At 48.7% G+C, this 25,094-nt stretch overlaps 1 protein-coding gene across 1 annotated transcript in view; it reads right to left on the bottom strand.

The window, feature by feature from the left end:
- Kirrel1 (kirre like nephrin family adhesion molecule 1) overlaps positions 1-20,732 on the bottom strand; it is an 88,540-nt gene extending 67,808 nt beyond the window's left edge. The window contains exon 1 of the mRNA XM_032898141.1: positions 20,504-20,732. The gene's annotated coding sequence lies outside the window, so the exon portion shown is untranslated. The remainder of the gene's footprint in view (positions 1-20,503) is intronic.
- Between the last annotated feature and the right edge of the window lie 4,362 nt (positions 20,733-25,094).

Raw genomic sequence — 25,094 nt, 5'->3', positions numbered from 1 at the left:
TTAAGCAGCCCATACAAAAAAATGAAAATTCAAAATTCCTGACCATAATAGTTAACACACTTAAAAATATTTCATGTGTATGTATGTTTTGCTTGCCTATATGTCTGTAAACTATGTGAATACACAGTGCCCTCAGGGGTCAGAAGTCACCAGATCAGAATTCATGAGCCATCTCTCCAGCTCAGTGTAGGCACTTGAGGGTGAGGGTGTGTGTGTGTGTGTGTGTGTGTATGGGTGTGTGTATGTGTGTGTGTACGATACATAAGAACTAACCAGAAATACTACTCTAGACATTTTACCAATGGATCCTCATGAAAATATGTTCTCATGTAGAGCCCTATCCCGGGCAACATTTCTTCAGTGCCTACTACAGGCATCATGACAAATGCTCAGTCTAGTCAGGGCAGATCTTGAAGGAGCAAAGACTATTTGGTCTTGGTTCACAGCTTTACTTCCCTGGTGCCTGACTCTCTAAGGATAAAACTGACAGTATTTCTAGGAATGGACTAGAAGTGAGCATTCGAAGAGAGATTCAATGTGGCGTTAAACATAGCCCCAACAATGCCTCCAGGCAGAATGCTGCTGTTGCTGTGGACCTCTGGAAGGATGAGCCCTGCCACCCAAAGGCTAGGGCAAGCTTACCCTCCAGGAAGATCTTACTTCCTTTATTTTCTACCTTGTTCTGAGGAGCTAGACTACAGGAGGGCAGAGGACTAGACGGGCATGGCTGTGGCTGGCATCCCTGGCTGCCTCTTTGAAGTTTTCTTGGTAAGCAAGGGATGGGGAATGGACAGAAGGCGCCAGGCAGAAGTAGGCCAGATCTTGGGCCAGTCCCTGACACTTGCAGGACCAAAGAGCCCGCAGTGTGTTACTTAATTATCTGTAAATGGTTTTTGTTCCTGTCTTTAAACATTTACCTCTATTGAATAATCTTCCTCCTTCTACCTCCCCCCTCTACAAGCTATCTCCTTTTCTTTGCTGTTGCTATGGCAACAGCTCCAGGCATATAACTGCTTTCGGATTTTAAATAAAAGTTGAGACTTCTCTCTTTCCCTTCCCCCTCTTTTCCCTCCTTTTTCATCTTTCTGGGGATGAAGCTTGTCTCGCTCGTTTCCTCTTCCTTTCACCTTCCTGGCTGCCTTCCATTTTCACACCGCTGTTTTCTTTATCAAGCTCCGTCACTTTCTCTTTGCATCAGCCTCCTGTCTAAGCCTTCTTCTCTATCTTTGGACTTCCAAACCATGTCCTGGTAGCCATGACAGCAAGAGTTGGGCCCCTGAAGAGGCATGGGGGCAAAGCATGCATATCTGGGGGAAAGAGGGGACCTGCTGACAGTCCAGGACCTGGGGAAGGGTCAGCCTCTGGTCCCTGGGGTTCACAACCTTCCTCTCTGGACCTCTCATCCTCCAGTGGATATGGGTAGCCGGCTCCTTATCTTGCCAACCCCCCTGGCCCCCAGAGAGGCCTTTCAGATCCGCACAGGGAAGGTAAAGCAAGGCAGTCTGTGGAGAACTGGGGGGCGGGAGCTTTTGAGCATGTGGTGGTGGCTACTGAGAAGGGTAAGCAGGGCCAGGAGGCAGAGCTATGGTGGAGCCTGCAGCTCTGGTCCCCGCTCTGGGGCCTCCTTGTTCTCCATGTTTTTATTTGTACCATTCAGGGATGGATGAAATCTTGGCTTTCAAACTTTACTCTTAAGGTGCCTGAGGCCTGGGAGATGGCTCAACAGACATTTCAGGGATGGTAGGGTGCCTGGTAAGAAGGCGAGATGAAGGGGAGCATCTGAGACAGTTATCTGCCGTCCCCAGGAGTCAGGCTTTGCCGGTTTAAAGGAGAGGTGTGGTAGATCTTCCAATAGCCCTTCAGGGGATCAGAGTCTCATCCACGAGATGTCCCAGGACCTGTGCTCTCCACCTTCCTAACCCAAACCTTGGAGAATACATCACGGCTTAAACAGGAAGCTTACCATTTCTAAAATGGATGAGGGGATAAAACATTTCCTCATTATCATTAACTTAAGACCTCTCAATTTTATGAAATATTGATCTAGGATATATGTGTAAAGGGAGGGAGAGACATGTCAATTTTGGAAACCCCACATGACTGGGAAGTTAGGCCTTTCTCCTGGCCCCTCCTCATGCAAGCTCAGTGGTCCTCAGGTAGGGGCAACTTTGCTTCACAAGACACTTCTGGAAATGTCTGAAGGGTCATTTTTTTGTCACACCTAGAGAGGAGGTTCCAGTGGCTTTCAGTACAGGGAAGGGGTCCCCATCAACGATCAGCTATATATACCCACTTAAGAAAGTCATTGTGGCATTCTGAGCCCAAATCTCTTTACCTCTAAGCTCACATTTTATACTAACCCCCATTATTGAGTGCTGATGTCAGACCCTGAGAAGTAGATAGATACAAGACCAAGACAAAAGAGGGACCCTGTCACCTGTATTCTCTCTACTTTTGGGGTGGGGATGGGGTAGGGACAGGAAATTCATGTTCTAGCTGGGAAAGGGACTCGTGTAAGGACACAGTCAGAACCTGGGCACTCTGCACCATTGAATATTAAGGTCGGATAAATCAGTAAGTCTGGAATAGACCACCCATGGATGGCAAAATCATCCCAGAGACGGCACTGAGCTTATCAGCATGTCACCCTGTGTTGACAGCATAATGCTTCTATGTAGAGGTGATGTGACCTGCACAGTCACACTGAAAGGAGTGTCTGGATTTCACTCCAGCAGTCCAAATTCCATCCTCCCTTTTCTGGAAACAGAGGAAGGACATATTCCTTCTGAATCATACACAATTCCTGGCAAGTTTCTCCTTTGTCACTGGTCAACCTGAAGCCCCCAAAGAGTAAGGAGCCATGTCTAGGTAGAAGAGTCAATGAGAAGGTCAAAGTCCAGGCGCCTATGTCATTCCTCATTCTAAGCCAACCTAAGCAATTCGCTTCATTCTGGGCAACTGGGAGAGATGGAGAGAGGGGGGGGGAAGAAAATGGAGGAGGTGGAGGAGGAAGAGAAGGAAGAGGAAGAAGAGGAGGAGGAGGAAGAGGGGGAGGAGGAGGACGAGGAGGACAAGGAGGAGGAGACAGGACTAAAGACTCAAGAGTCAAAGTTTTAGGAAAGTGGGAGAAAGAATGTTAGAAAAGGGGAAACAGCTAGCTGGTGTCCATGAGCATATGGGGAGCTGTCTTCAGATGAAAAGAGAGAACCTGATGAGGGGAGGAGGCAGAGAGGAAAGGAAAGAAGATGCTGAACACAGGAAAGGGGACTAAAGAGAGATGGCCGCTGCCTGACTGGTGACCTCGAATAGGCATCACTATGGGCCCAGTCACAAAATTTCCTGACTCACTCCATCGCCTCATCCTTCCCCATCCCTTCTCCCTCCTCCCCCATTCTTTCCCCAACCACCAATGTAACTCTCGAGCTTCCTTGTTGTCATTTCACTGAGCCTGAGGAAATGTAAAAAGACCCTACACACACACACACACACACACACACACACACACACACACACACACACACACACACACACACACACGCCCTACACTCCAGAGGCCTCTACTGACCTGTACCTTTCCCATAGGCTGTCCTTGAGGGACAGGTAGGGTCCCTTGAACCTTCCCTTTCTGCCATAGCAGGTCCCACTCAGTCCCTTCAACGCTTTACCTGCTCCACTTTTCCATCCATGGAAATGAAGAAAAACTATGGCTCGTGAAAGAGCCTGGACTTTGCTGTTTGTTTTGTTTTGAACAACACATAATCCTGGGGCCTTGGGGAACTTGCAATTTGGCTGGAAAACTGAAAAGGTCAGTACTTTAAAATTGAGAATCCTTAGCCTGTAAATAGATACATGGGAGGGTTAGTGAGGAAGGGCTCTCTTGAGAAGGCAAACTCCATGTGGGGGACAGATGCCAGGTGCTGAGGGTCAAGGCAGAGGAGGACAAGAAGCCTCCCTCCATCGAGAAAGTTTTAGTCTTTACAGAGTCCTGCAAGCTGGAAGTGGAGGGCCCTGGTTTTCATTTCTTCCCCTCCCCCACAGCTCAGCTCTGGTTGCCCTCTGAGATGATTAAAACCAAAAGAATTTCAGTGTCTGGAGTTCACTTTTCACCACGATGCCATTCGCTTCCTTTTCTCTCCTGCAGTTTTTCCTCTTGGGAGAGCTGTTTGCTTCACTCCTTCCTTCTGGCTCGGGGATGACTCCCAGTATACACCAATTAACTTTGTTTTTATTTAGGGGGTTGGGGAGGTGAAGGGACAGGGGGGTTGGTGGTCTCAGGCAAAGGGGAGAGAGGAAGGATGGGTGGAGGGACCTTGATCTTGCTGGTTAAAATTCCCAGCAAAAGAAAAGAGCCGAAACAGCTTTCAGAGAAAGAAATCTGCCAAATGTTTATATTCCCACAAGACCGCAAAACCTTTTCATAGACCAAAGCTAAAGTTCAGAGAAAAGCCAGAGCAGGCTTCTTCAGGGAGGAAAATTTTATCAACATGAATACATAAGTACCCACACCCTTCCTGGGGTCCCCACATCCCACACAGGCCAGGGCATCTGCCCCCGGGGCAGTGTGTGTGTGTGTGTGTGTATGTGTGTGTGTGTGTGTGTGTGCGCTCGAGAGAGAGCGCGTGTAATAGGTATTTATACACATCTGTATTTGTAGTGGGGGATCTTTGAGTATAGGTATATGTATGAGTGTGTCTGGAGTGTGCATGGGGGAGTGTGGGATTATATGTGTGGGATGTGTATGTGTGTATAGGGATGAACACATTGCATGGATGTCTGTGTATGCTTACCTGTGCATATGGGGAGTGCACATGCATGCACGTTGGGGAAGTCCCTGCACATCTTACTCCAAGCCAAGTACTAACATATCACTGCCCCTCTAGGTCCTGAGCAAAAGCTGCTTCCCCTGGATCCCTAGCTGGCTCTCTCTGACACGGGCAGTTCTGACAGTGGCTCACAAGAGAAAACGGAAGATCCAGGGCCAGTGTTTGAGGAACTCTCACTGGATGGCCGCTGGAAAACTGCATCCATAAAGTGTCTTAGAGAATGAGTGATCTTGTTTTATGCTTGGAAAATCCAAGTCACTAAGGTCATTCGATTAGGAGCACAGTGGGGCTAAAATCCCCATGTGTATTCGCAGTTCAACACTAGCTATTTCCACAGTGCCTCCAAATGTGGCTTTTCTTATTATAGTGCCCAGGAAACTAGAAATTGCAAGCCTTCTTCAACTGGAGAAGATAAGCCTTTTGCTGTACAGGCCCTAGTGCTTGAAGCTGATGCCCTTATACTCTGAGTGGGAGGCAAACCCTGCCAAACAGCCTGATTTGTGGAGAGAAATGGAAAACCCACATGGAGACAGAGTGGCCTAGCTGCCAGGGCTCTGCATATTGGCACACCCAGAAGTGGTGCAGAGGGAGACGTTTGACCCCACCCTCCAGCCAAAAACATGGAGAAGGCCCTCTCTTACCAGCTTTATAAGAAATGGAATAGGCCTCACTGCCGTTTGCCGGGCACAGGCTTGCTGTATCCATCAGTGGTGACAACAGGACAAACAGCAGCTACCTCTTGCTAACAGTGCCTTGCCGTGCCACAGACTCTACTTTAGATGTTAAGCAAAGCGGTCTCAAAACTTTCAAGATTCTCCTTTACCAAAAAGGAAACTGAGACTTGGAGGGGTCTTAATGCTGGCTAATAGCAATGAAGTAGAAACCCCTGCGTTTCACCTGACAGACCAAGGGCGGCAGGCCTTCCAGATCCGCTGAAGCCCAAGCCACAGAAACTCGTTCCTCATGGTTCCTTTCGTCCTACTTTTTTTTCCCCATTTGTTTTAAATAAACTTCATTATATATATTAAAAAAACTTGCAAATAAATAAAAACGTCACACACCAAAATTAACCAGACCCGAGGTCTACCTGCTTGATGAACGTGTACATTTGGATTGGGATTTGAAGCCGAAGCTGTAAAGCCTCTCATTAAACCTTACGCTCTCAGGACCTAATAGGGACTTGGCCACCACCAAAACCAAAACCAAAAACGTGCACACTAGAATCAGAGCAAGAAGAGCATTAACTTTATATTCTCTTTCCTAATCCGTGCTCATCACCTGCGTTAGTGCCTTTTTCAACCTCTTACACTTCGCCCTTCTTGTTCCCTTCAGTTGTACTATGTGTCTGCAGGAGTGTTTGTTTACATCCATGTATAGACGTATGTATGTGTATGCAAGAATGCGATCTTACTGAGAGATTATACATCCAAAGTCCTCCACTATGCAAAGTTTTTGAACTTCATTTTTCTTTGAGGCTAAGTGGTATTTCATTGTTTTAGATAACAATTTCTCATTGTTTGTTCATCTGTTTAGGGGCAACTAGGTTGGCTGGAATTCTCTGCTGTAGAGAATTAAGCAGCAGTAAGCATGAGACCTGTTAAGGAGCAAAATGAGGGCCAGACAGGGAACACATGACAGAGGTTTGTGTGCCAGCCCACTGCCATGTTGGATTCACTGGGTAAACCTTTCTCCCGTGTGCCTCTCAGACCCGCCACCGCCATCGGACTGTGCATCCTTTATACATCTTGGAGTTAGGCATGCAAGGAAAGTCTGATGGTCAAGTAGTAGCCTTAGCTCTAGAGGCTGCAAGAGGCACACAGCCTCCTCTTCTTGCCTATGCTCTAACCCTGCTGGCCACACCGGATTTAACTGGATGTTGTGTAATGTGGCCAGTTACTCACTCTTCCCGAACTCGGCAGATCTCAGCCAAGATTCTTCTCATCTCTAAAATGGGGTAGTAAACATATTGTGACCCACATGGCCCCGCCCCCAAGCGAAGGCAACGGGAGAACGCCTGGCCTTTCCCTGAGCTTCAAACCCTAGGGCATGTCCTGCTTCTCACCTCTGGGTCCCCAGTCACAGCCATGCTGCTGCCATCTCAACTGTGCCCGCTTTTCAGGGTGTGCACCCTTCACTCAGACTTCTCTGCGGTGCCACCACTAAGCTTTGTGGCAATGCACATCTCTTCTTCCGTTGTGACCCCCGAGCAACCGATGTATGACTCCTTGAAGAAAGTCTATCACAAGAGGATGCCTTCCCAGGCACACTGGCAAGGCCCTGGTCCTGTGTTCCCTTCACCAATCCACAAACCCCTTCCCTGTCCCTTTCTTCACTGGTCTCACTGGCTGCCACCTCCCCCACATTCCTCCAGCATGTGTCTATCTGCTCTCCCCTCTCTCCCTCTTCCTTCCCACCCCCCTCCACGATGCTGCTGCAGGCTTGGAGCAGGAGGTTATGAAAATGAGCTTCGTGCCCAGGAGACTGTAATTATCTGCTAAGTGTGAAAGCCAGAGTGATTAATTAAGAGATAATAAAAAGAAAAGGAGGGTGAGAGGGGGGCCTCGCCACTTCGCTTTGATGATAGAACCTGAGGTGAGCCAAGCAATTAGGGGAATCTTTATCGAGAGTTAGCTGTAATCCACAAATTATTAAGCACCAAATGCTTCAGGAGAGCCATGCATTCTTGCCTAGTGACAGACAGAGGACAGCAGGATTAAGAGAGCTGAGAACACCCATCCAGGGACAGAGAGAGCTAGAGACTGGGGCTAGCTGGGTTGCTGGAAGACAGCCACAGAGCAGGCTGTGCTTACTGTCCCAAGCCAGGCCACGAGTAATGTTTTTGGGACTTTAGGCCCTGGCTGTCCGGCCTTCCTATCCTTGAAAAGGGGAATGCCAGGCTGCCCTGGAGCTCACTGTACTCCTCTTCCCAAAAGCCCAGCCCTTCCCCTGGAAGGACAGACGTCCAACTACATTCTTAAAGGAGCAGGGGTTGCTTACCACAGTGTAGGGGCAAGTACCTCACACTGGCTGCAGGTAATAGATGCTTGCAGGGGACACAGCTGACATGACCACAGTGGACAGGTCTCAGAGGTTCTAACTACAGACCCCTAATCAGGCAGACCTCCCTGGGCCTCGGCTTCTCTCACTAGACTCTCCTACCTCTCTCTCTCTCTCAAATCCTGCTCTCTATCTCCTGTCCCAGCTGGCTCCTCTGTTCTCTGTTGTGTTTCCCCTCCAGGCCTCCCACCAGCCATGGCGCAGCTCCATCATCTCTTTCCGTCTTCTTCCCTATCCATGCTCAATAGACTTACCCTGCCCACATCAGTAACACGGGAGATCCACACAGGCAAAGTTGGGCCGAGGACACTCCTGATTTCAGGAGGCCTGACTGGGAATGGGCCACCCTGCCCCCCCCCCCTTTCCAGGTTCTTTTTCTTTCCGTTCTGAACCTTTTGGCCGGGTTCAGTAGTACACACAGCTCCTTTCTCAGGCTGTCCACTCAGAGGATGAAGAGGCCCTCAAGCTCTACTACGATTGGTGGGAAGGTGCTAGTGCTACGAGCCTCAAGCTTCCAGCCCTGGCCAAAGACCCCATAGGGTGACAGCCTCAGATAGACCCTTAGGGAGAACTTCTTGGTGGAGCCTGGGGGAGTCTTACCTCTGAGCTCTTGGGCCTTGCTTCTGAATAAAGGGAGCATGCCATGAAATCTGAAGAAATGAACTGTTAGGGGAAATTATTTATCCAGATATAGAGTGATGTAGATGCATTGGGTCTCAACCTCGAATTATAGTTCCCGTGTAGGAGCAGGAAAGATTCAGGCTGGACACAAAGAACTTCCTATTTGCTATTGTCAGGTCTGAGACGGGAAGAGTGGACAATGCTAATAAAATTCCTTTCTCTTCAAAGAGGGCCAAGCACTGCTTTCCAAATTCATTCAATCAGTCCAGCCTTAAGAGAGGCATCCTGGGAATCTGAAGACAATGTTCTTAGAGGATCACCACTGTTTTGCATTTTTGACCTCAAATTCTTTCTGTCCCAGGAAGCCAAACATGATTGCTCTCACCTCTCCTTGTATCTTGCAAGCTCCCTAGGCTGATTCTGCTAGTTACCCTGGCACTGAACTGCATGAACTTGTTTTCTGGGGTAGAGGAGGAAGCAAGAGAGCCAGTGGGGTGCCAGACTGCTTGTAGACGGGACTCTTACACAGAGACAGTGGGAGGCCCAGCAGTGGCGGTGGTGGTCTTTAATCCCCGTGCTCAAGGAGCAGAGTCAGGCAGATCTCTTTGAGATCAAGGCCAGCCTGCTCTACAGGGTGAGTTCCAGGACAACTAGGACTACACAGAGAAACCCTGTCTAGAAACAAAGCAACAAAAAAGAAGCCAGGAGACAATTGAGTGGGGTCTGTAGGTTGAGCATCTCTTAGGCAGGACTGAGAAACTGGCCCATTGAGAGATGGTACCCATTGCTCCCCTCCAGCCATGCCCAGGTAAGCCATAGCCTCTCTCTCTTCTCAGTCACACATCTTGTTCACGATCCAATTTTCAAGCCAAAGCCAATAAGGGTCAAGGTTATAGCTAGAAGCTCTGTCAAAATGTTTCTCTCAAACCTCCCATGATGAATCATGAAAACTTTAAAAAAAAAAAAAAGAGTGGAAATGATGGCTCAGGCGTGGGAGAGTTTCCAGCAACACAGTCCCAGTCGGGGCTTTCAACTCTGAAGCAGGAAGTATGGGAAGATCTGGCAAGGAGATGGGGCTGGAGTTGGGCAGGTGGCAGGGAGAGCCCGAGGTCTCAGCCTCCAGGATAAAGAAACTTCCACTTCCACTTTCCTAAAACTAGCATATCAATGCCTTTAAATCAGCAGCCCATCTGAATAAGCCCTGCTCAGGAATTCTGTTCTCTCTTGATTCCAGTTAGAAGACAAACAAAAACGCCCTCTCACACCTCAACAGGCCTGGCAGTCCCAAACATCACCAGGGAATCTCTTGCCAATACAGAATCTGTTTTCCTGGGGGTTCTTAAAAGCTTGAGACTTTTTGTCCTAACACAAAGAGCTGATGCTTCTGCAGAGATGGCTTTTGAAGTTAATACTCAAGCTTACTGTCCTTCAATGACACTAAGGGGATGCAGATCACCTAGAAGTATGTGGTTAAGGATTCCCCCATCTTAAATGTGAGGAAACTGTGGCTTGCAAAGGGTAAAAGGCCACTCAGTTTCCAGACATAGAACACAAACTGAATTCTAAAGCAGGGTGCCACTCCCAGCCCCACCCCAGGGGCTGAAATCTCAGAGTACAAAGTACAGGAGTCACATCATTGGTTGCCTCCCTTGCTCGCCCGCTCGACACCACTAATGCATTTGGCTCATTATGGCTCCTCTCTCCATTACCCTCCTCACGTTTGTCTTGCACTGTGAACCCTGGAAAATCAAGTACTGTGCATTGCTAAAAAAGGGTTAGTAAGCACCAGACCCTTCTGCTTCAGACATCATCTCATTCAATTGCCACAGTCACCCTTCGAGGCAGGAACAACCATCTGCCCTTCATAGCAGAGGGAGCCAAGGCTCTAAGGGGCACAGTGGCAACTCTGGCAAAAAGGCTAATACTCCCATAGTCCCCTGGTTGGCGGGGGTGGGGGAATAGGGGTGGAGGTGGGGGTCCTAGGATACTGGTGGTTACCTGTTTTTACAGAGTAAGCTGTGTTACATCATGGTCCAGGAGTGAAACTGCAAGTGTGTGCAAAACCCTCAGATGCAAATATTACCAACTTCTCCATGTCCTGTGTAAGTGAAACACAAGAGAAGTGCGGATAGTCCAAAAGTCATTTCCACTCAACCTTGGCCTGCATCATAACAGTCATTTTGCAAAGGTGGATATTCCTTTCTGGTTAATCTCTGGTTCATACTAGCATTAAAATGAGATTGCTCTCTCACTCTATGAACAGACCAGGGATGGGAGATATCCCCAGGTGTGGGCTAGGAGAGAAGTGCATCAGTCCAGCATCACCCATAAAGTAGCCGGTGCTGACACTGAATGTTGCTCACTTCTGTCAGCATAGCCACAGCGAGTGTGGAAGGGAAAGGCCTTTGTGGGGACTCTGGGGACCCCTATCCCACAATGCAGTCCAGCTGGCAGATTTCCTGAAGGAGCTTAGAGAAGAGATGAGACAGAGCCACAGTGCAGTGGGCTAAGATCCTGGGGCTGGAGATCATAGCAAAAGATCTCACGGTCTAGGCAGGAAGTCCTCAGTGGCTTAAAAATGAAAATGAAGAAAACTTCCATTTTTCTAAGAGCAGTCAGCATGCCCAGCCCTGGGTTTTCGATGCTTAGAAAATGCCTTCTCCTGTTCCACTCTGTTTTCAGTCCCTCTGGCCCATCTCTTCCTTCCCTATAATAAGCTCCCGGTTAAATGAACAGAATGGGAAGAAACAGTTAAAAGGGCCTCATGGTGGGGCAGTGTTGGTAATGGAGCACACAGGGCCCCGGGCTGTGCATGAAGAATTCAGGGAGGGGGGATAATAATAAAACCTCAGCTGAGCTGATTAGGAGGAGAAAGTTAATTTAGAAATCAGCTCTACTGGGCAGGAGTGGGGGCTGGGGAGAGAAAAGTGGACACATGAGGTTGGGAGACTTGAGGAAAGGGTATTTTCCCGTAATTGCCTTTGTTCTTACAAATCCAAATCCTCAGGCAGAAGGAAGACAGTCCTGGGGAGTCCTTGGCGCCTTCCATCTGGAGCAGGGGCACAAGGGCTATCTGGAGCCAGGACATCTTGCGGCCCGGCACCCCAGAACCAGCGCAGCTGCGGGCATAGCTAGCAAGCGGGCGAGCCATTCCCTCCCATGTACTCCCAGCTTCAAGCCCCCACCAGGAAAGTCAGACTCCCAACATTTTCCACATACTTCTCTCGCAACCTCTGCTTTACAGGACTGTCTGTGTGTTTATAGATGCACCTCCCACGGCAGGCTGGGAGTGCCTCAAGGACGAGAACTAAATCTCACCTTTTAATCCCCGGGCCTAGGATCACCCCCTTACGCGCGCGCACGTGGACAGACACGCACGCGCGCGCGCGCGCGCGCACACACACACACACACACACACACACACACACCAGCTAGTGCTTGTCTCCTTGCCAGGGCCCCTTGGAGGAGGCTTCCGCTGAAATCCTGCAGCTCCCCTCCTTGCTGAGGCCCTAAGAGATCCTAAGAAGCTCTATCCCTCAATAAGGAGCGCTAGGGCTGCAGACACAGTCTGAGGCTGACTGTGAAAGTCTAAACCCGGTGTTTCTCTCAACCCTGGATTGTATAGACTATGCCCAGGCTCAGAGTGGACAAGGACAAATGGCTCTGACTCACTCAACTCCAGGTATCCGGGTAAGGAGGCCCTCTGCCTTCTCTCTGCTGAACCGTGCTTCCAGACAGTGATATCATATGACAAAGGACTCTCAGAGAGCACCCCCACTTCCCAGTCTCCAAACTCAGGTCACAGATTGGGGACTTCCAATGACACTCTCATAATGGTTTCTGTTCACTTTCACCTAGCCAAATTAATCTTTATTTCATTTGCACATTTTATTTTATTACTTTTTATGTTACCATAGGGGCTACAAATCTCCACAGCAGCGCTAACCAGGTTAGGAGTTTAGAGGAGGAGGAGACCTGATAGAATGATATAAAGACCATGACTTGTTATCAACACACTCTTTGTTTAAAAATCAGAAAACCCAAGATGCAAGATGCAGAGGCTTCTAGAGTCTGCAGCCTATCTAAGCTACACGGTTCAAAAGAACAAAGCAGTCAGCGTGGCGCCTGCCTTTAATCCCAGCACTCAGGAGGCAGAGGCAGGCAGATCTCTATGAGTTTGAGGTCAGCCCAGTCTACAGAGCTAGTTCCAGGCAGTCAGGGATACAGGGAAACCCAGTCTGGAAAAAAACAACCGACCAACCAACCCACCAACCAACCAAACAATAACAACAGCAAAGCAACAACAACAAGAAAGAAAGAAAGAAACAGAGAGAGGAAAAAGAAGAAGAAAGCCCAGAATTAGCTGATCTGGGGACTGTCTTTCAACCTTTGACAGCAGTCTCAGCTTGAGCTCAGCTCAACACATCTGCCCAGAGGATATCCTCAGTGCCCATCCCCACCCCACTCCAAAGTCTCACTGCACCTGCCTGACAGACAGACAGACAGACAGACAGACAGACACACACACACACACACACACACACGGGGGGGTGTGAATCAGTGTGTGTTTGGGGTTTTTTTAGTTTCTTGGAAAGAAGGAACTACACATTGTCATTTTTAAAAATTATCCCACATAATTTGTACCCATTTTCCAAATAATTATACAAGATTAAAAAAAAAAATAGTTGTCCCCACTTTGGAGAAGAAGAAACGAGAGACGCATGGAGTTGAATAATTTCACATGTAGGATAAAGACCCTTAGGCGTAGAGATAGTACCTTACTCACCTTGTATACACAACCTATCCGCGTGCCCTCTCACACTATGGTTCTACGGGTAGGGCCGAAGGCTGACCTCAGGCGGGGCTTGCACATCAGCATGTGCTCAACCACTGGGCTTCACACCAGTCCCACAGTGATGTTCTGGGCCAGCGAGAAAAGACCTACACCTAAGGAAGCACAAGATCCCACCACCTAGCAATAGACTGTACTATGCACAAATCCATGTTGTGACGTTGACCCAGCTGAGCAAAGTACCTAATGATACATCTCTCTGAAGGCCTTGCCACCATTATTCCATACGTGGCTGTACAGTTCTGATCATTAAAGCCATGCATGACTGAACACTTCTGGTGAGGGAAAGAACTAATTCTGCGTTTTCTCCACAGCCTCCAGTTAGGATATACTCCTCATATTGCCTCAGAAGGAAATGCAGGTCAGAGAGAACAAACAATCCTGTCCTAAAGAAGAATTTATTATTCTTAAGCCAAGTTAGGGAGCTGGGGAAAAAGATAACACACATAGAATAGCTTCCTGAAATAGCCCCGCTGGGCCTTGAGAGCTACAGGAGACTCAGAATTCTGCTATCCCTTCTCTGCCTCAAAACGCAGTTCCCATGGCATTCTGGGAGATTCTGACAACACCTTCCCAGGGCTCAGACCCAGAGTGAAGCAGCAAGTATTATCTCTCCTGGAAAACTAATGGCATTTGCTAGAGATTTCTAGCCCAGATTTAAGAGCCTCCATCTTGAAGAGGGTGGCTGGCTGCAAGGCCCATTTATTTCAATACCATCCCAATTTTGTCGAATGGGTTTGAGAAGGGCAGAGACGGATGAGCACTGCAGTCCCCAGAGACGAGAGAGGTTAATAAAAGTTGCTGAAGAAATTAAATGTGTAGGAACGAGAAACTGGGAGCCCCTTCCACATGGGAGAAGCTGATAGACAGAGGGAGAGTGGAATAGAAAGAAAAATGATCTTCAGAGGCACCAAGGAGCTGCAGAAGCTTTCAATCCTGTGTGCTGTAAGAACTCAATCAAGCTCACACTGTCTGAAAATCAAGAATGGGAAGTTGAAGAGATGGGGATGGGAGAGTCAGAGGGGCCAGAGTCAGAGAGCGGGGAACTCAAGGGCTCCAACTCTCCCTGCAGCGTGCACACCTATGAGAGGAGATGCAGAACACACATGTGGAGAATAGTGTCCTCCAAGAGTCAGGAGGGCCGATACAGCCACAAAGAAAAACGATGGAACAGAAATGTTTCCGCACCATCCGTGCTGTGATGACGGACCAGGACAGCCACAGATGTTTCTGTCCAGAAGTGCCTGGGGAAGAGCAGTATATGCTCATGTAACATGGGACCGCGCCTACAGGCTTGCATGTGTCAATACTAATAAAGAGGCCAATGCCTGCAGCCTTCAGCAGTGTCTTTCTGGGACCATTCTCATGTCACTGCCTGTTTCTCATCCTGATTCTGTCTACCACAGGCTGTGTCCTCTTGGACAATTTGTTATTTATTTGTTATTTTGTTATTTAGGCCTCTGCTTTTCCATCTATAAAATGGAATAACACCTAATCTTACTATTCCATGCAAAACACAAAGTAGCCCTTCCCCAATCATGCCTGACTTCCTTTTCCACTCTGAGAGCCATTCTGCACCTAGGCTCCTAGGACTCTCTACTCCCTGGTCTCACATTTCAAGATCAAGAACACAGCAACCTCTTTCTCCTCCTCCACTGAAACCCCCAGCCTTTTCCAGGTCAAAACCTCCTCTGAGAGACTGCCAGATTGACTGGCCTGGAGCCCTGGGAAGAGCTGGAGAGCAAACAGAAAGCAGGAGGGTGCAGCTCCGTCAGATGCTCACTGAGTAGCTTCCCTGCCTTCAGTGGGGAACATGGCCCAGGAGCTGGGGAGATTGGGAATCGTGCCTCCCAGCCGCTTCCTCCATTTCAGCTCACAGCCCTTTCACGAGCCCTCTGACTTCTCTGGAACTCCATTTTCTCCTCTACTAAATGGAAAAATAACAATGATCCTGCCTATATCACATGATAATCTATCAAATGTTATGGCACATGTGACAGCTACTAAAATCTGAAAGCATTACATAGTTACAAAGCGAGAAGACAGACAGGAAAGAAAGGGGTGGGGGCGCCAGACTTATAGCTCAGTGATGAAGCACTTGCCCAGCCCTGGGCTTGATTCCATTACAGAGTCCCCCCCCCCACTCAATCCCCCACCTCCACCCCCAAAACACACCTGAAAACAGAGGAAAGAGTGGGGCAGCATAAACCTCTTTTTGACGGGTATTAATATTTTGCTCCCACCTCTGTATGATAATATCAAACCCAAGGTAACTAGGGGTGGCCGAGCATTTCCTAGCTGCAAAACCACAGATAATTATGCAGCCTATCTCCGAGGACTGTTGCATGGAACAAGACAGCAGGCCTAGATTCTCCTCCCATCTAACAGAGGTTGCCAGCACAGATAAGCTTTGAGGAGACATAAAAGGGCTTGGAACAGGGTGTTAACACTCTGGAGATGGCCCTCAGTGAGTTGTTTAACCTCTCAATTTTGGTTTTCTTATCTATGAAATGGCAGGAACATCAATTTTGAAAGGCACACAGCAGGAACTCAGAGAAAGGTAATGCTGATACCTTGGTATGTGGCTGACCTCCCATGATCCCTTTCAGGACCTGAGGCCAGGCAGATCCCTAGGGAATCGGCTGAAAAGCAAAGCTGAGTCCCTCCAGGTGAGCTGAACAAGACACCTAAGTTCTCAGCCTCTACAGCTGGTTTGAAGGCTAACGGTGAGAGGCACAGGCTCTCCCCAGACTCCACTCACAGCATCAGCCCTTGCAGGATCCTCTAACACTACAGTGTCAGTTTGGAGGGGACAGAGGGGAAGGCTTCCATGTGTAAATCCATGGATTAGAAAGACTAAGTTTCATCTAAGAAACAAACACAAGGGTATAAATCCTGTTTGGTAAGTAAAGTCTTTTAAAGAAATAACCAGCAGAATCATAAAGAAAGAGTAACCCAAAACTACAGGGCAGAATTTCAAAATAAAAGACTGTTTTTAAATGTTTAAATGCTATTATTACCTTAATGAGACAATCTTTTTCTCCCCATTTACTCTACCATGGACCAGAGGTAGGGGTGGAGGGAGGAGATCCTGTCCCAGACCTGTGTCAGTCCCTGCTAGCTGAGAGGTCTCTGGCAAGGGGGAATAGTGTAGGTTTTGAATCAGCTGGTTTCTGTCACTGCCTACCTAACACATCCGAACCTCAGTTTCTCATCTAGGACAAAAGGAATTAATTACCCAGCCTATCTCGGGGGATGGTTGTACAGCCTAAGTTATTATGCATTTAAAGTCATTAACATGAGAGCTCCATAAATGATCTGTGTTGGTTCTCACACTGAAACACCCCACCCTCTCACTTCACACAAAAGCTCAAACTTTTCCCATCCGCCCTCCCCCTGGTCTCTCCTGCAGACCTTTTCTGAGGACACCAACCAGGAAGAGAGGCTGACCTGTCTTTTAGGTAGGTCTGCCTCCCTCGCATGGCTTCTCCCTGTGAGAGAGGCAAAGCCTTGGCTGAGTGAAGCAGAAGACATGGAACTGGAAAGCAAAGAGAACCAGAAGTAGAGAAGTAAGAGGGGGCAGCCCTCTCAGCGTCTGCCCACATATGCTCAGACACACCCCCCTAACACAGTCACTGAACACTTCTGTGCCAGGCAACACCCATGCACTCTTCACAGATTAACACGTTAGTAATCCATGGAGTAACATATCTATCACCACCCCCACTTTGCATATAAGCAAACTGAGGCCCCTACCGGAGCCCACAACCTCTTCAGGATACCGACATGGTGGAGCTGAATGCAAGTCTCCGACTTTTGTCTATTTATTTATTTATTTATTTATTTAGGACTCAGAATTCACCTTGACTAGCCTGAAACTTGGTATATGTAATCCAAGGTGGCCTTGAACTCATAGCCTCAGCCTCTTGAATACTAGGATTTCGAGCGTTCCAGGCTGAGACTGTGATGTCATCGCCATTTAATATGCCCTCCCTTCTGCAGTGCAGATCACTCATCCACCAGGCTATGTGCACAGCACTGTGCCCGTATTGGAGCATAAGAGAGAGTGAAGACTGAGTCCCAGGGGATCTCGGAGGAGGCTTCCTCACACAGCAGCTCTCTGCAAGCAGTGGGTGAGCCAGCAGCGTCATCCTCAGACCCCACTAGAAAGGCAAAGTGGGAGGGTGGGGGAGTGGAGACCAGCAGCCACGCAGTGGTAATAGGGAGCCAAGGTGGGAAGACCTGAATGCCACCTCCTTCCTGCCCTGCCTGGGGTTGCAGATGCCTGTGGCCCCCAGAACTTGCTTCATGTCTCCCTTTGAGTTCGAGTAGAAGGCTGAAGTTGGAGTTCAAACCAAGTCAAGAGGAGACCTGATAGCTCGGATTCTGCCCCCTTACCCTACATCTACCCCAGCTCAATACCCAGAAGTAGGGCATTCGGAGCGTGTGGCATGCGTCTGTGTGCAGAACAGAGCTGTAGAAACCAGGTTCACAGTTCTCTGCCAGGATAAAACTGTGCACAGGGAGCTAAATGCTGGAAACATAGGAGGCCCCTGGGCCTCTTTGTTTTACCCCTTAGTCTCCTTGGAGCAAAGGCAGAACAGCCAGGAGGAGCTTGGGGTGAGGGGGTGCCAGAGGAGGAGGTTTTCCTCCTATAGCCAGAGCCACCAGCCTCTGGAGGCAGCTCCCACAGGAGCCATCCTGTCATCCCACATTGCTCTGATTAACTACAATCCTTCCTTTTCAATTTCTCCTCCCTGAGACTAGGGAGGGAGAAAAATCTCCTAGAAAATGAATAAATATTTCAATTTTCAGCGCAATCAGTCTGGGGAGCTGGGGCGTGATGGACGCAGCAGCGGGGGAGGGGGGAGATAATGGTTTTCATTTAGATAAGATACAGAAAATTATTTAGTAAAAAATGATGATAGATGAAGCCCATTGAAAGTCTTTAGAATACAGTTTTTATTTCTCAGTGAGGCTGAATTTCCTCTTCCTAGCTCTCCTCGGTTCTCAGTGCTGCTGCTCCTCTGACTACCTCTCCTCTTCCTCACTTCCCACTACCGTCCCCACCTCCAGCTCACAGCCAACCACACTGTGTACTCTCTCCCTGCCTCAGCCTTAGCGTGTCAGAGCCCCCAGGTCCCCATTTCACCCCTAAGGGTCTCCACCCCAACCCTTTGCTGAGTGTCCCTCCTGACTCCCTTTTCCCTTTGCTTTCCTCCCCAACGACCCCCCCAAACATACATCTGTACCCATTCAAGGCTCTTGCTTTCACCTCTGATGGAGTAGAGTAGGCTGGGGTTCAGTTCCCTTCCCTAGCCACACCCACCCACAATGATGGACAGGTACACAGCAAGCATTTTTTTTTTCTGACCCCGGAATTCGGGATTCAAGCTACATGTCTCTCCTGTTTGCTAACTGCAGCTTCTGTTTCTTAAAGCTCATTCTATTTCATTGGAATATGAGGGCTGCAAGAGAGGGACAGATAGATGCCTGCTTCTGACACCTATCAGAACTGACACAGCTGCCCCTCACTCACCATGCTCTTCCCCTCCCCCTCTCTAGCAACCTGGCTTGAACAAAGTCAGAACTTAACTTATCTTCCCAACTTTCTGCCAAGTGGCCAACCTGAGACCAGGCCTTCTTTCCTCCCTCCCCCTAACTCCACTCGCGTTCTCATACTGCAGATGTGAGCTCTAAGAGAGTCTTCGGGCTCCAGTAAAGGAAAGGGAATGAAGACCCCTAAACTAAGCCAGGCTTTGCCTTCAGAGCTGAGGAAAAGCTAGCAAAGAGAGGAGGGGTCCAGTGAAACACCCCACCCCCTCCACACACACACACACACACACACACACACACACACACACACACACACACACACACCATTCAGGAGAGGAAGAGAGCTGGCCAATGCCTGAGGCTCTTTCCAGTCTGCGGCTTCCCTCTTTCTAGATCACTCACCCACCCCACTGAGAGACCACCTCCTCCATTTTGAAGACTGTACATCTCTGTAGGCGCCTGCCTATAAGAATGTCTGCCCAAGTTTCTTTGTTTGCTCCATGGCTGGGGTATGTGGAAGCAGTTCTGTGTGAGTGGATGTTCTGCCCTTTGACTGGAGCAAACATGTATGTAACAGTTTAAGTTTGACGCCAGGGTATGTAACTAGGCAAGTGTATGTCAGCTTAGAAGAGGAATCTTCCTTCTTCAGAGGTGTCAATCAATGTCTTTGTGCATGTGTCTGTCTGCGTGTGGAGGGTGTTTGTGGGGGACGTCTCCGTAGGTGAGTAGTCTGTCTCAATGTCTCTGTTGGAAGCTATCTGTGTGTCAATTTCTGCGTTCCAATTGGGGGAGGGGCTCAACATTATTAAATATTCCTTGGAGTCAGTCTCAGGAGGCAAGACCCTTTTCCTGCAGACCCCAGGCCTGGCTGGGGTTTGGACCCTTGGTTCCTTCATGTACATCCAGCTGAGTGTCCCCGAATACACTCATCTATCTCTCTCCCTTGGTTCCTTCATGTACATCCAGCTTAGTGTACCCGAACACACTCATCTCTCTCCCATTCTTACTTGCAGCTCTGCCTAGCTAGTTCCAGAAATCTGCACTTTCCTGACCTGAGGTGAGTGCCTGGCTCAGTCAACTCCCCTTCTCCCGATGAACCCAAACAACCCCGGTATCCGGACTTCTACCTCTCACCCACAGCCTCCAGGGCGGGGGTCCTAATACAGCCTTCCTTTGAGGGGCAGCCCCAAGCCGTGTGCAGCCGCACTTCAGATGAAGGTGACTCTAAGCTGGATTGGGGTAGCAGGATCCCTCAGCCTCATCTTAGGGAGCCTGCGTTTGTGCTTTCCACGCACTCCACCCCCCAAATCTAAAATCCCATCTCCTCCTAGCCTTTCTCTTGGCCAGGACCCAGTAGTCCGGCCCTGGGCCCAGGAGGTGGAGGGATGGAAGGAAGACTGCCAGGAACTGGAGGAAAGACTTTGGGCACTCCGGTCCCTTTTCTACTCGGAGCTCGGCTTTTGCGACCTAAGTTCTCAGTTCTCCCGCGCAGCCAGAGGAAGCAAGTTGGGCCGCTTCACCAAAAACTCCTCGGTGTTCTCCGGGTAACTCCGCGCCCTTTCCCTGGACTCCCCAGCCCGGGGCTGGAGCTTACCTTGTGAGAAAGTGTTGAAGAGAGTGAGGATCCAGATGAGGAAGCTCAGCATGCTGTCCGCCCGCCGCTGGGCCCGAGTCGGCGCGAGCCGGGCCGCCGCTGGCTCTCTCTTCTCCCTCCCGCCCTTGCACACAAGGCGCACACTCGCTTGCCTCTCTAGCCGCGGGCTCGCTCCCCTGGCCCCTCCTCTCGTCCCGCGCCCCCTAATAATTTCTGCCCTCCGGCTTTATCTCTCGGGGCCTCTCTCAACCTCCGCGCCGCTCTCTCTCTCCCTCTCTTCCCTCTCCGGCTCCCTCCCTCTCTTCCTGACGTCTGCTCTCCCTCCGACGGCGCCTCCCTCCACTGCCCTCCCCTGGTCCCCCAACGCGCGCGCACACACTCGCTCTGCTCGCTGGAGCCGAGATGGGAGGAGAGCAAAGAGAAAGGAATTGAGGGCAGAGGCAAGGGGTGGGGAGGGGTGGGGAGAACGCGGCGTTGCAGGCTCTGGAGCAAGGACCGCTGGGTCCTGGCCCACCCGCGCTTGGTGCGAGACCTACTTTTGCCCCCAGTGGTGTAACTGAGCCGGGCATGGGTGGCAGTCAGGACTGAGGACGAACCTTCATCAATTTGGGTGACTGTGTTAGGAGGGGTGTGCTTCTTATGCGTCTTGGGGGGTGGGGAGGTTTTAAAAGCTTTATGATCCTCCTTTTTTTTTTTTTTTTTTTTTTCGTTTTAATCCCAAACCCCAGAATCTAACTCTAGATGCCTAAATTAAGAATTCTCAATTAACTCGAGAGTGTTGGAGGGGAAGAAGCTCTTCTCGCCTACAAATCTCAGATTAGAGAAATCTTGAGCCCCTTCTGAGGGCTTCAGCCAGCCACATTGAGGCCCCCCTCAGCGCTGGAGTCCGTAGCAGCCACGAAGAGGCGCAGTTAACTCTTCCTTTGTTCATCCCAGACATCTATCTATTCGGAGGGAAAGCCAAAGAACTCTGTGGCTTTCTCTTGTGCCTCCCCCGAAGGCTTGCCACAGAGGGCAGCCACCGAACGATCTCTAAGCACTCGCGAACTTGAGGTGCAGTGGGGTTAAGAAGTGGAGAATCGAAGTAGAAGTGCATTCCGGAGGGTGCTCCTGTCCAAAGCCCAGTGTAGTAGCCATCTTCTCCCCCAATCCCTAAATAAATCCTTCTGCTCACTGAGCTGCTGAGTGAGTGTGGAAGAAATAATAGAGAAGTCCCAAGAATTGCACAACTCTCCAATTATGCCCATCTGGAGAGGTCTCCACTGCTTCCTTCTCAGATTCTAGATCTCCTGAGTCCTTAAAAGCTCCTGGCCAAGCTAGCTTGATCTTCGGGCTGGAACTAAGGCACACAGCTCTAGTGCCCTCTGCTGATATGAGATGGCCACAGTTCCTTCAAAAATCTTGACAGATCGAGTGGTCCAGACACAATCTCAAACAACTAGAGGACACAGAAATACAGTCAAAACCAGCCAACTAAACAAACAAACAAACAAACAAACAAAAACCCAAAATTTCATACTCAAAAGCATAATATGTAAGGACTTGAAGTTCTCTTTATGTTAAAAATACTTGCAAGCATAGGCAAAACCACAGTTTTAAAAAGGGGATATCTAATCCGGAGATTGAGTACCACCCTGCCCTGAGGGGAGCAACCATACAAACACATGCATTCAGATATACTAGATTTTTTTTAGTCTATTTTTTCATTAACTGGTCGTTCAACCGATATTTCTTTGGTACTTGATGTGGTCCAGTCACAAAACCAGTCAGAATACAATTAAATATAAATAAATAAATAAATAAATAAATAAATAAATAAATAAATCTGAATATAGTGGTGCGTGTCTGTAAGACTACCTTAGGAGAGAAAGGTGGAGAATTGACTGGGAACCTTTAATCCCAGCACTTGGGAAGTAGGAAGTAGACTTATTTCTTTGAGTGAAGACCAATCCGGTCTTCTTAGGAAGACCCGGGACAGCCTTCAATGGAAGCCTGTCTTAAAACAGCATCAGCAAGAACAAAACAAACAACAAAAACAAACAGAATTGTAAGTTCAGGGAGAACCCAGGAACTCAGCCTATATAATGACACCCCGTCACAGTAAAAATGACACATACGTCACACACAAGTTCTTTTCCTTTAAAGTTTACTGGCCGGGAGGGGTTGGTCCATGAAAAGTATGACGTGCTAGATTATGTTAAGTGTTATGGGTAACAAAACCCAATAAAGGAGTAGAGAAGGAAGAAAGGGGCAGCCACTCCCATAACTGCTCAAGGAAAGTTGCCCTCCATAGTCACATTTGAGATTCACCTCTGCCGCATCTGAGGACAGAACATAGCAAACAGACATGCGCAAAGTTTCCCAAGTCAGGGAATTCTGGGAGTGAAACGGCCTTTCCCCCTTACTCTGAATGAGTGCATGCTAGGAGGAGACCCTGAAACACAGATAAAGAAAATGCCAGGAAGTAGCGCTCCCAGCAGTTTTACTGGCCTTGCCCTCTCCCTTTAAATATAAATCTTCACCAGCTCATCCCAAAAGAAAGGCTTTCTTTCCTCTCCGGACTCCTACAAGCTACTCAGGATCACAGGTCCTAAAGCCCTATGCCCCCTTGCCTAACAGTCCCCAAAACTAGCAGTGTTAGGGTCTCCTGACAGACTTTTCTAGAACAGCTCTGAGACCCAGTCCTGAAAGGATGGATTGTTCTGGGGTGTTTCAAAGCATCAACTAGCATTACTAGTTTCAATTCACTCCCCAAATTCTCTGACCTGAGGAACTGCATCTGTGCCCTTCTGTTTGCTATGTTCTGTCCTCAGATGCCTGCCGAGGTGAATCTCAAATGCTACCCCATGTGAGTGAGCAACTAGGGCTGAGAAAACTCTCTCTTTTCCAGGCTCTACTCCCAGCATGCATCTGCACTCTTTGGTCTCCTAACATGCCTCTGAGTAAGATCTGTTTCGTACCCTTTTCCTCTCTCTAACACCAACGCTCCTCCGGTTAACTGAGCCTCCTGGAGTCTTACCACTGTTGGACCCCAAATGGAGCCCCCCACTCAAGTCTCGGGAGAGACGCGCACCCAGTAGGACACAGAGACCGACCTGCTGCAATCACATGAGGAAGTTTTATTGTAAGCAAGATGATATGAGAGCTCAGGCCAGCATGCTGGGGTCGAGACTCATACACCACACAGGGAGTAGAGAGTTCGACCACGACCTGAATTTTCACAGAGCTTATAAAGGAAAAAACCACAATTTAGGGGAGCAAGAGGGAGGAGGAGGGAATTCCAAGACCATAAACAGCTCACACAGCTAGATCATATGCTAGTCATGTGCAACACCAGGCAACACACCTAGGGCTTTGTGACATTCTACAGGGTCATTAGAGCATTGTGGCCGGAGGCTATGGTCATTTGGCTGTTCAGAAAAAACTTTTTCATGCAAGAATGTTCCGGGAACCATTGTACAGCAGGGGAGGGTGAAAAGTTCAAGCTCTTTGAGACCCCACTTCTTCTTTTGGGGTAGTTAGTGCTTATTATTAATTTTTTTAATTCTTCATTCCCCACTTTTTCTTTTTATCAGCTCTAATCTTAGAGCCACTGTTCATCCCATTGTAGCTCTTGGTACTGTTGGCTTGGGACCAGTACCTGAACAGCACTCACTCTTTTCTTTTATAAAAGCCACCAGCCTATTGAGTATACATGGCTTAAAGTAAGTAGAAGCATGAGAATTATAATGGGCCCAACTAAAGTAGAGAGGAGAGTGGTTGACCATGGGACTTATTAAACCAACTTTTAAACCATCCCTGATGCGCTTCTCTGTCTGCCTTTTGTCTAACCTTTTCTAAGTTTATTTATGGAGTCTTTAATTCTCCCTGAATGGCAGTTCTGAATTCTCTATGTTTTAAGCCTTGTATTGTAATACAGATGTCTTTGTGCTGCCCTTGCAGCACCTAGATAGCCTTAGCCCTAAGTAATTCTCAACTCCTTTTTTTGTGTCTTACTAAGTCGTTAGCATCAGGATTCCAATCTGGACACTATCTAAACCTGCACACCAAGGTCATGACTAGCTTTCAGAACTTTAAACTTATATAGATTGTGATCCCTGAGGCACAGTCCCAAGAAGTGTTAGGAGTACTAACGTATGTAGCGTTACATCATTTGTAATGGAAATCAAGCCTATCCCACCTATCTTGATAGAACCCAGGACAAACATGACTGAATTTCCCTCTAGGTCCTGGTGCTCTCAGCCCTAACAGCTAGTACACGGCTGGTGAGGGCTGAGAATTTAACTGTCAGGGTGGTCAGCAGCACCAGTCCTTTCCAGCGAGGCTCGAGTGTCTGGGCTCAGGTGTAGCTGCAATCTCGACCTGGAACTGATGGGATGTCTCTGGGGTCTCAGGGCATAGGTTGCTGTCAGCTGTGAGCAGATTTTCTTTCTGTATCACCTATAGGTCTTTTAGCCTGGCAACAAATCATTATTACTATGGCACTATGACATGTTGGTTCAGTAACATCATATCATACAGTCAGGGGCTGAGGCCCCATTTAAGATCTCAAAGGGTAAGGCTGAATCTGAAGGGGTATTTCTTGCTCTGA

This window comes from Rattus rattus, chromosome 3, assembly GCF_011064425.1.
Source record: "Rattus rattus isolate New Zealand chromosome 3, Rrattus_CSIRO_v1, whole genome shotgun sequence".
NCBI lineage: Eukaryota > Metazoa > Chordata > Mammalia > Rodentia > Muridae > Rattus > Rattus rattus.
This window is presented reverse-complemented; position numbering and strand designations above follow the sequence as displayed.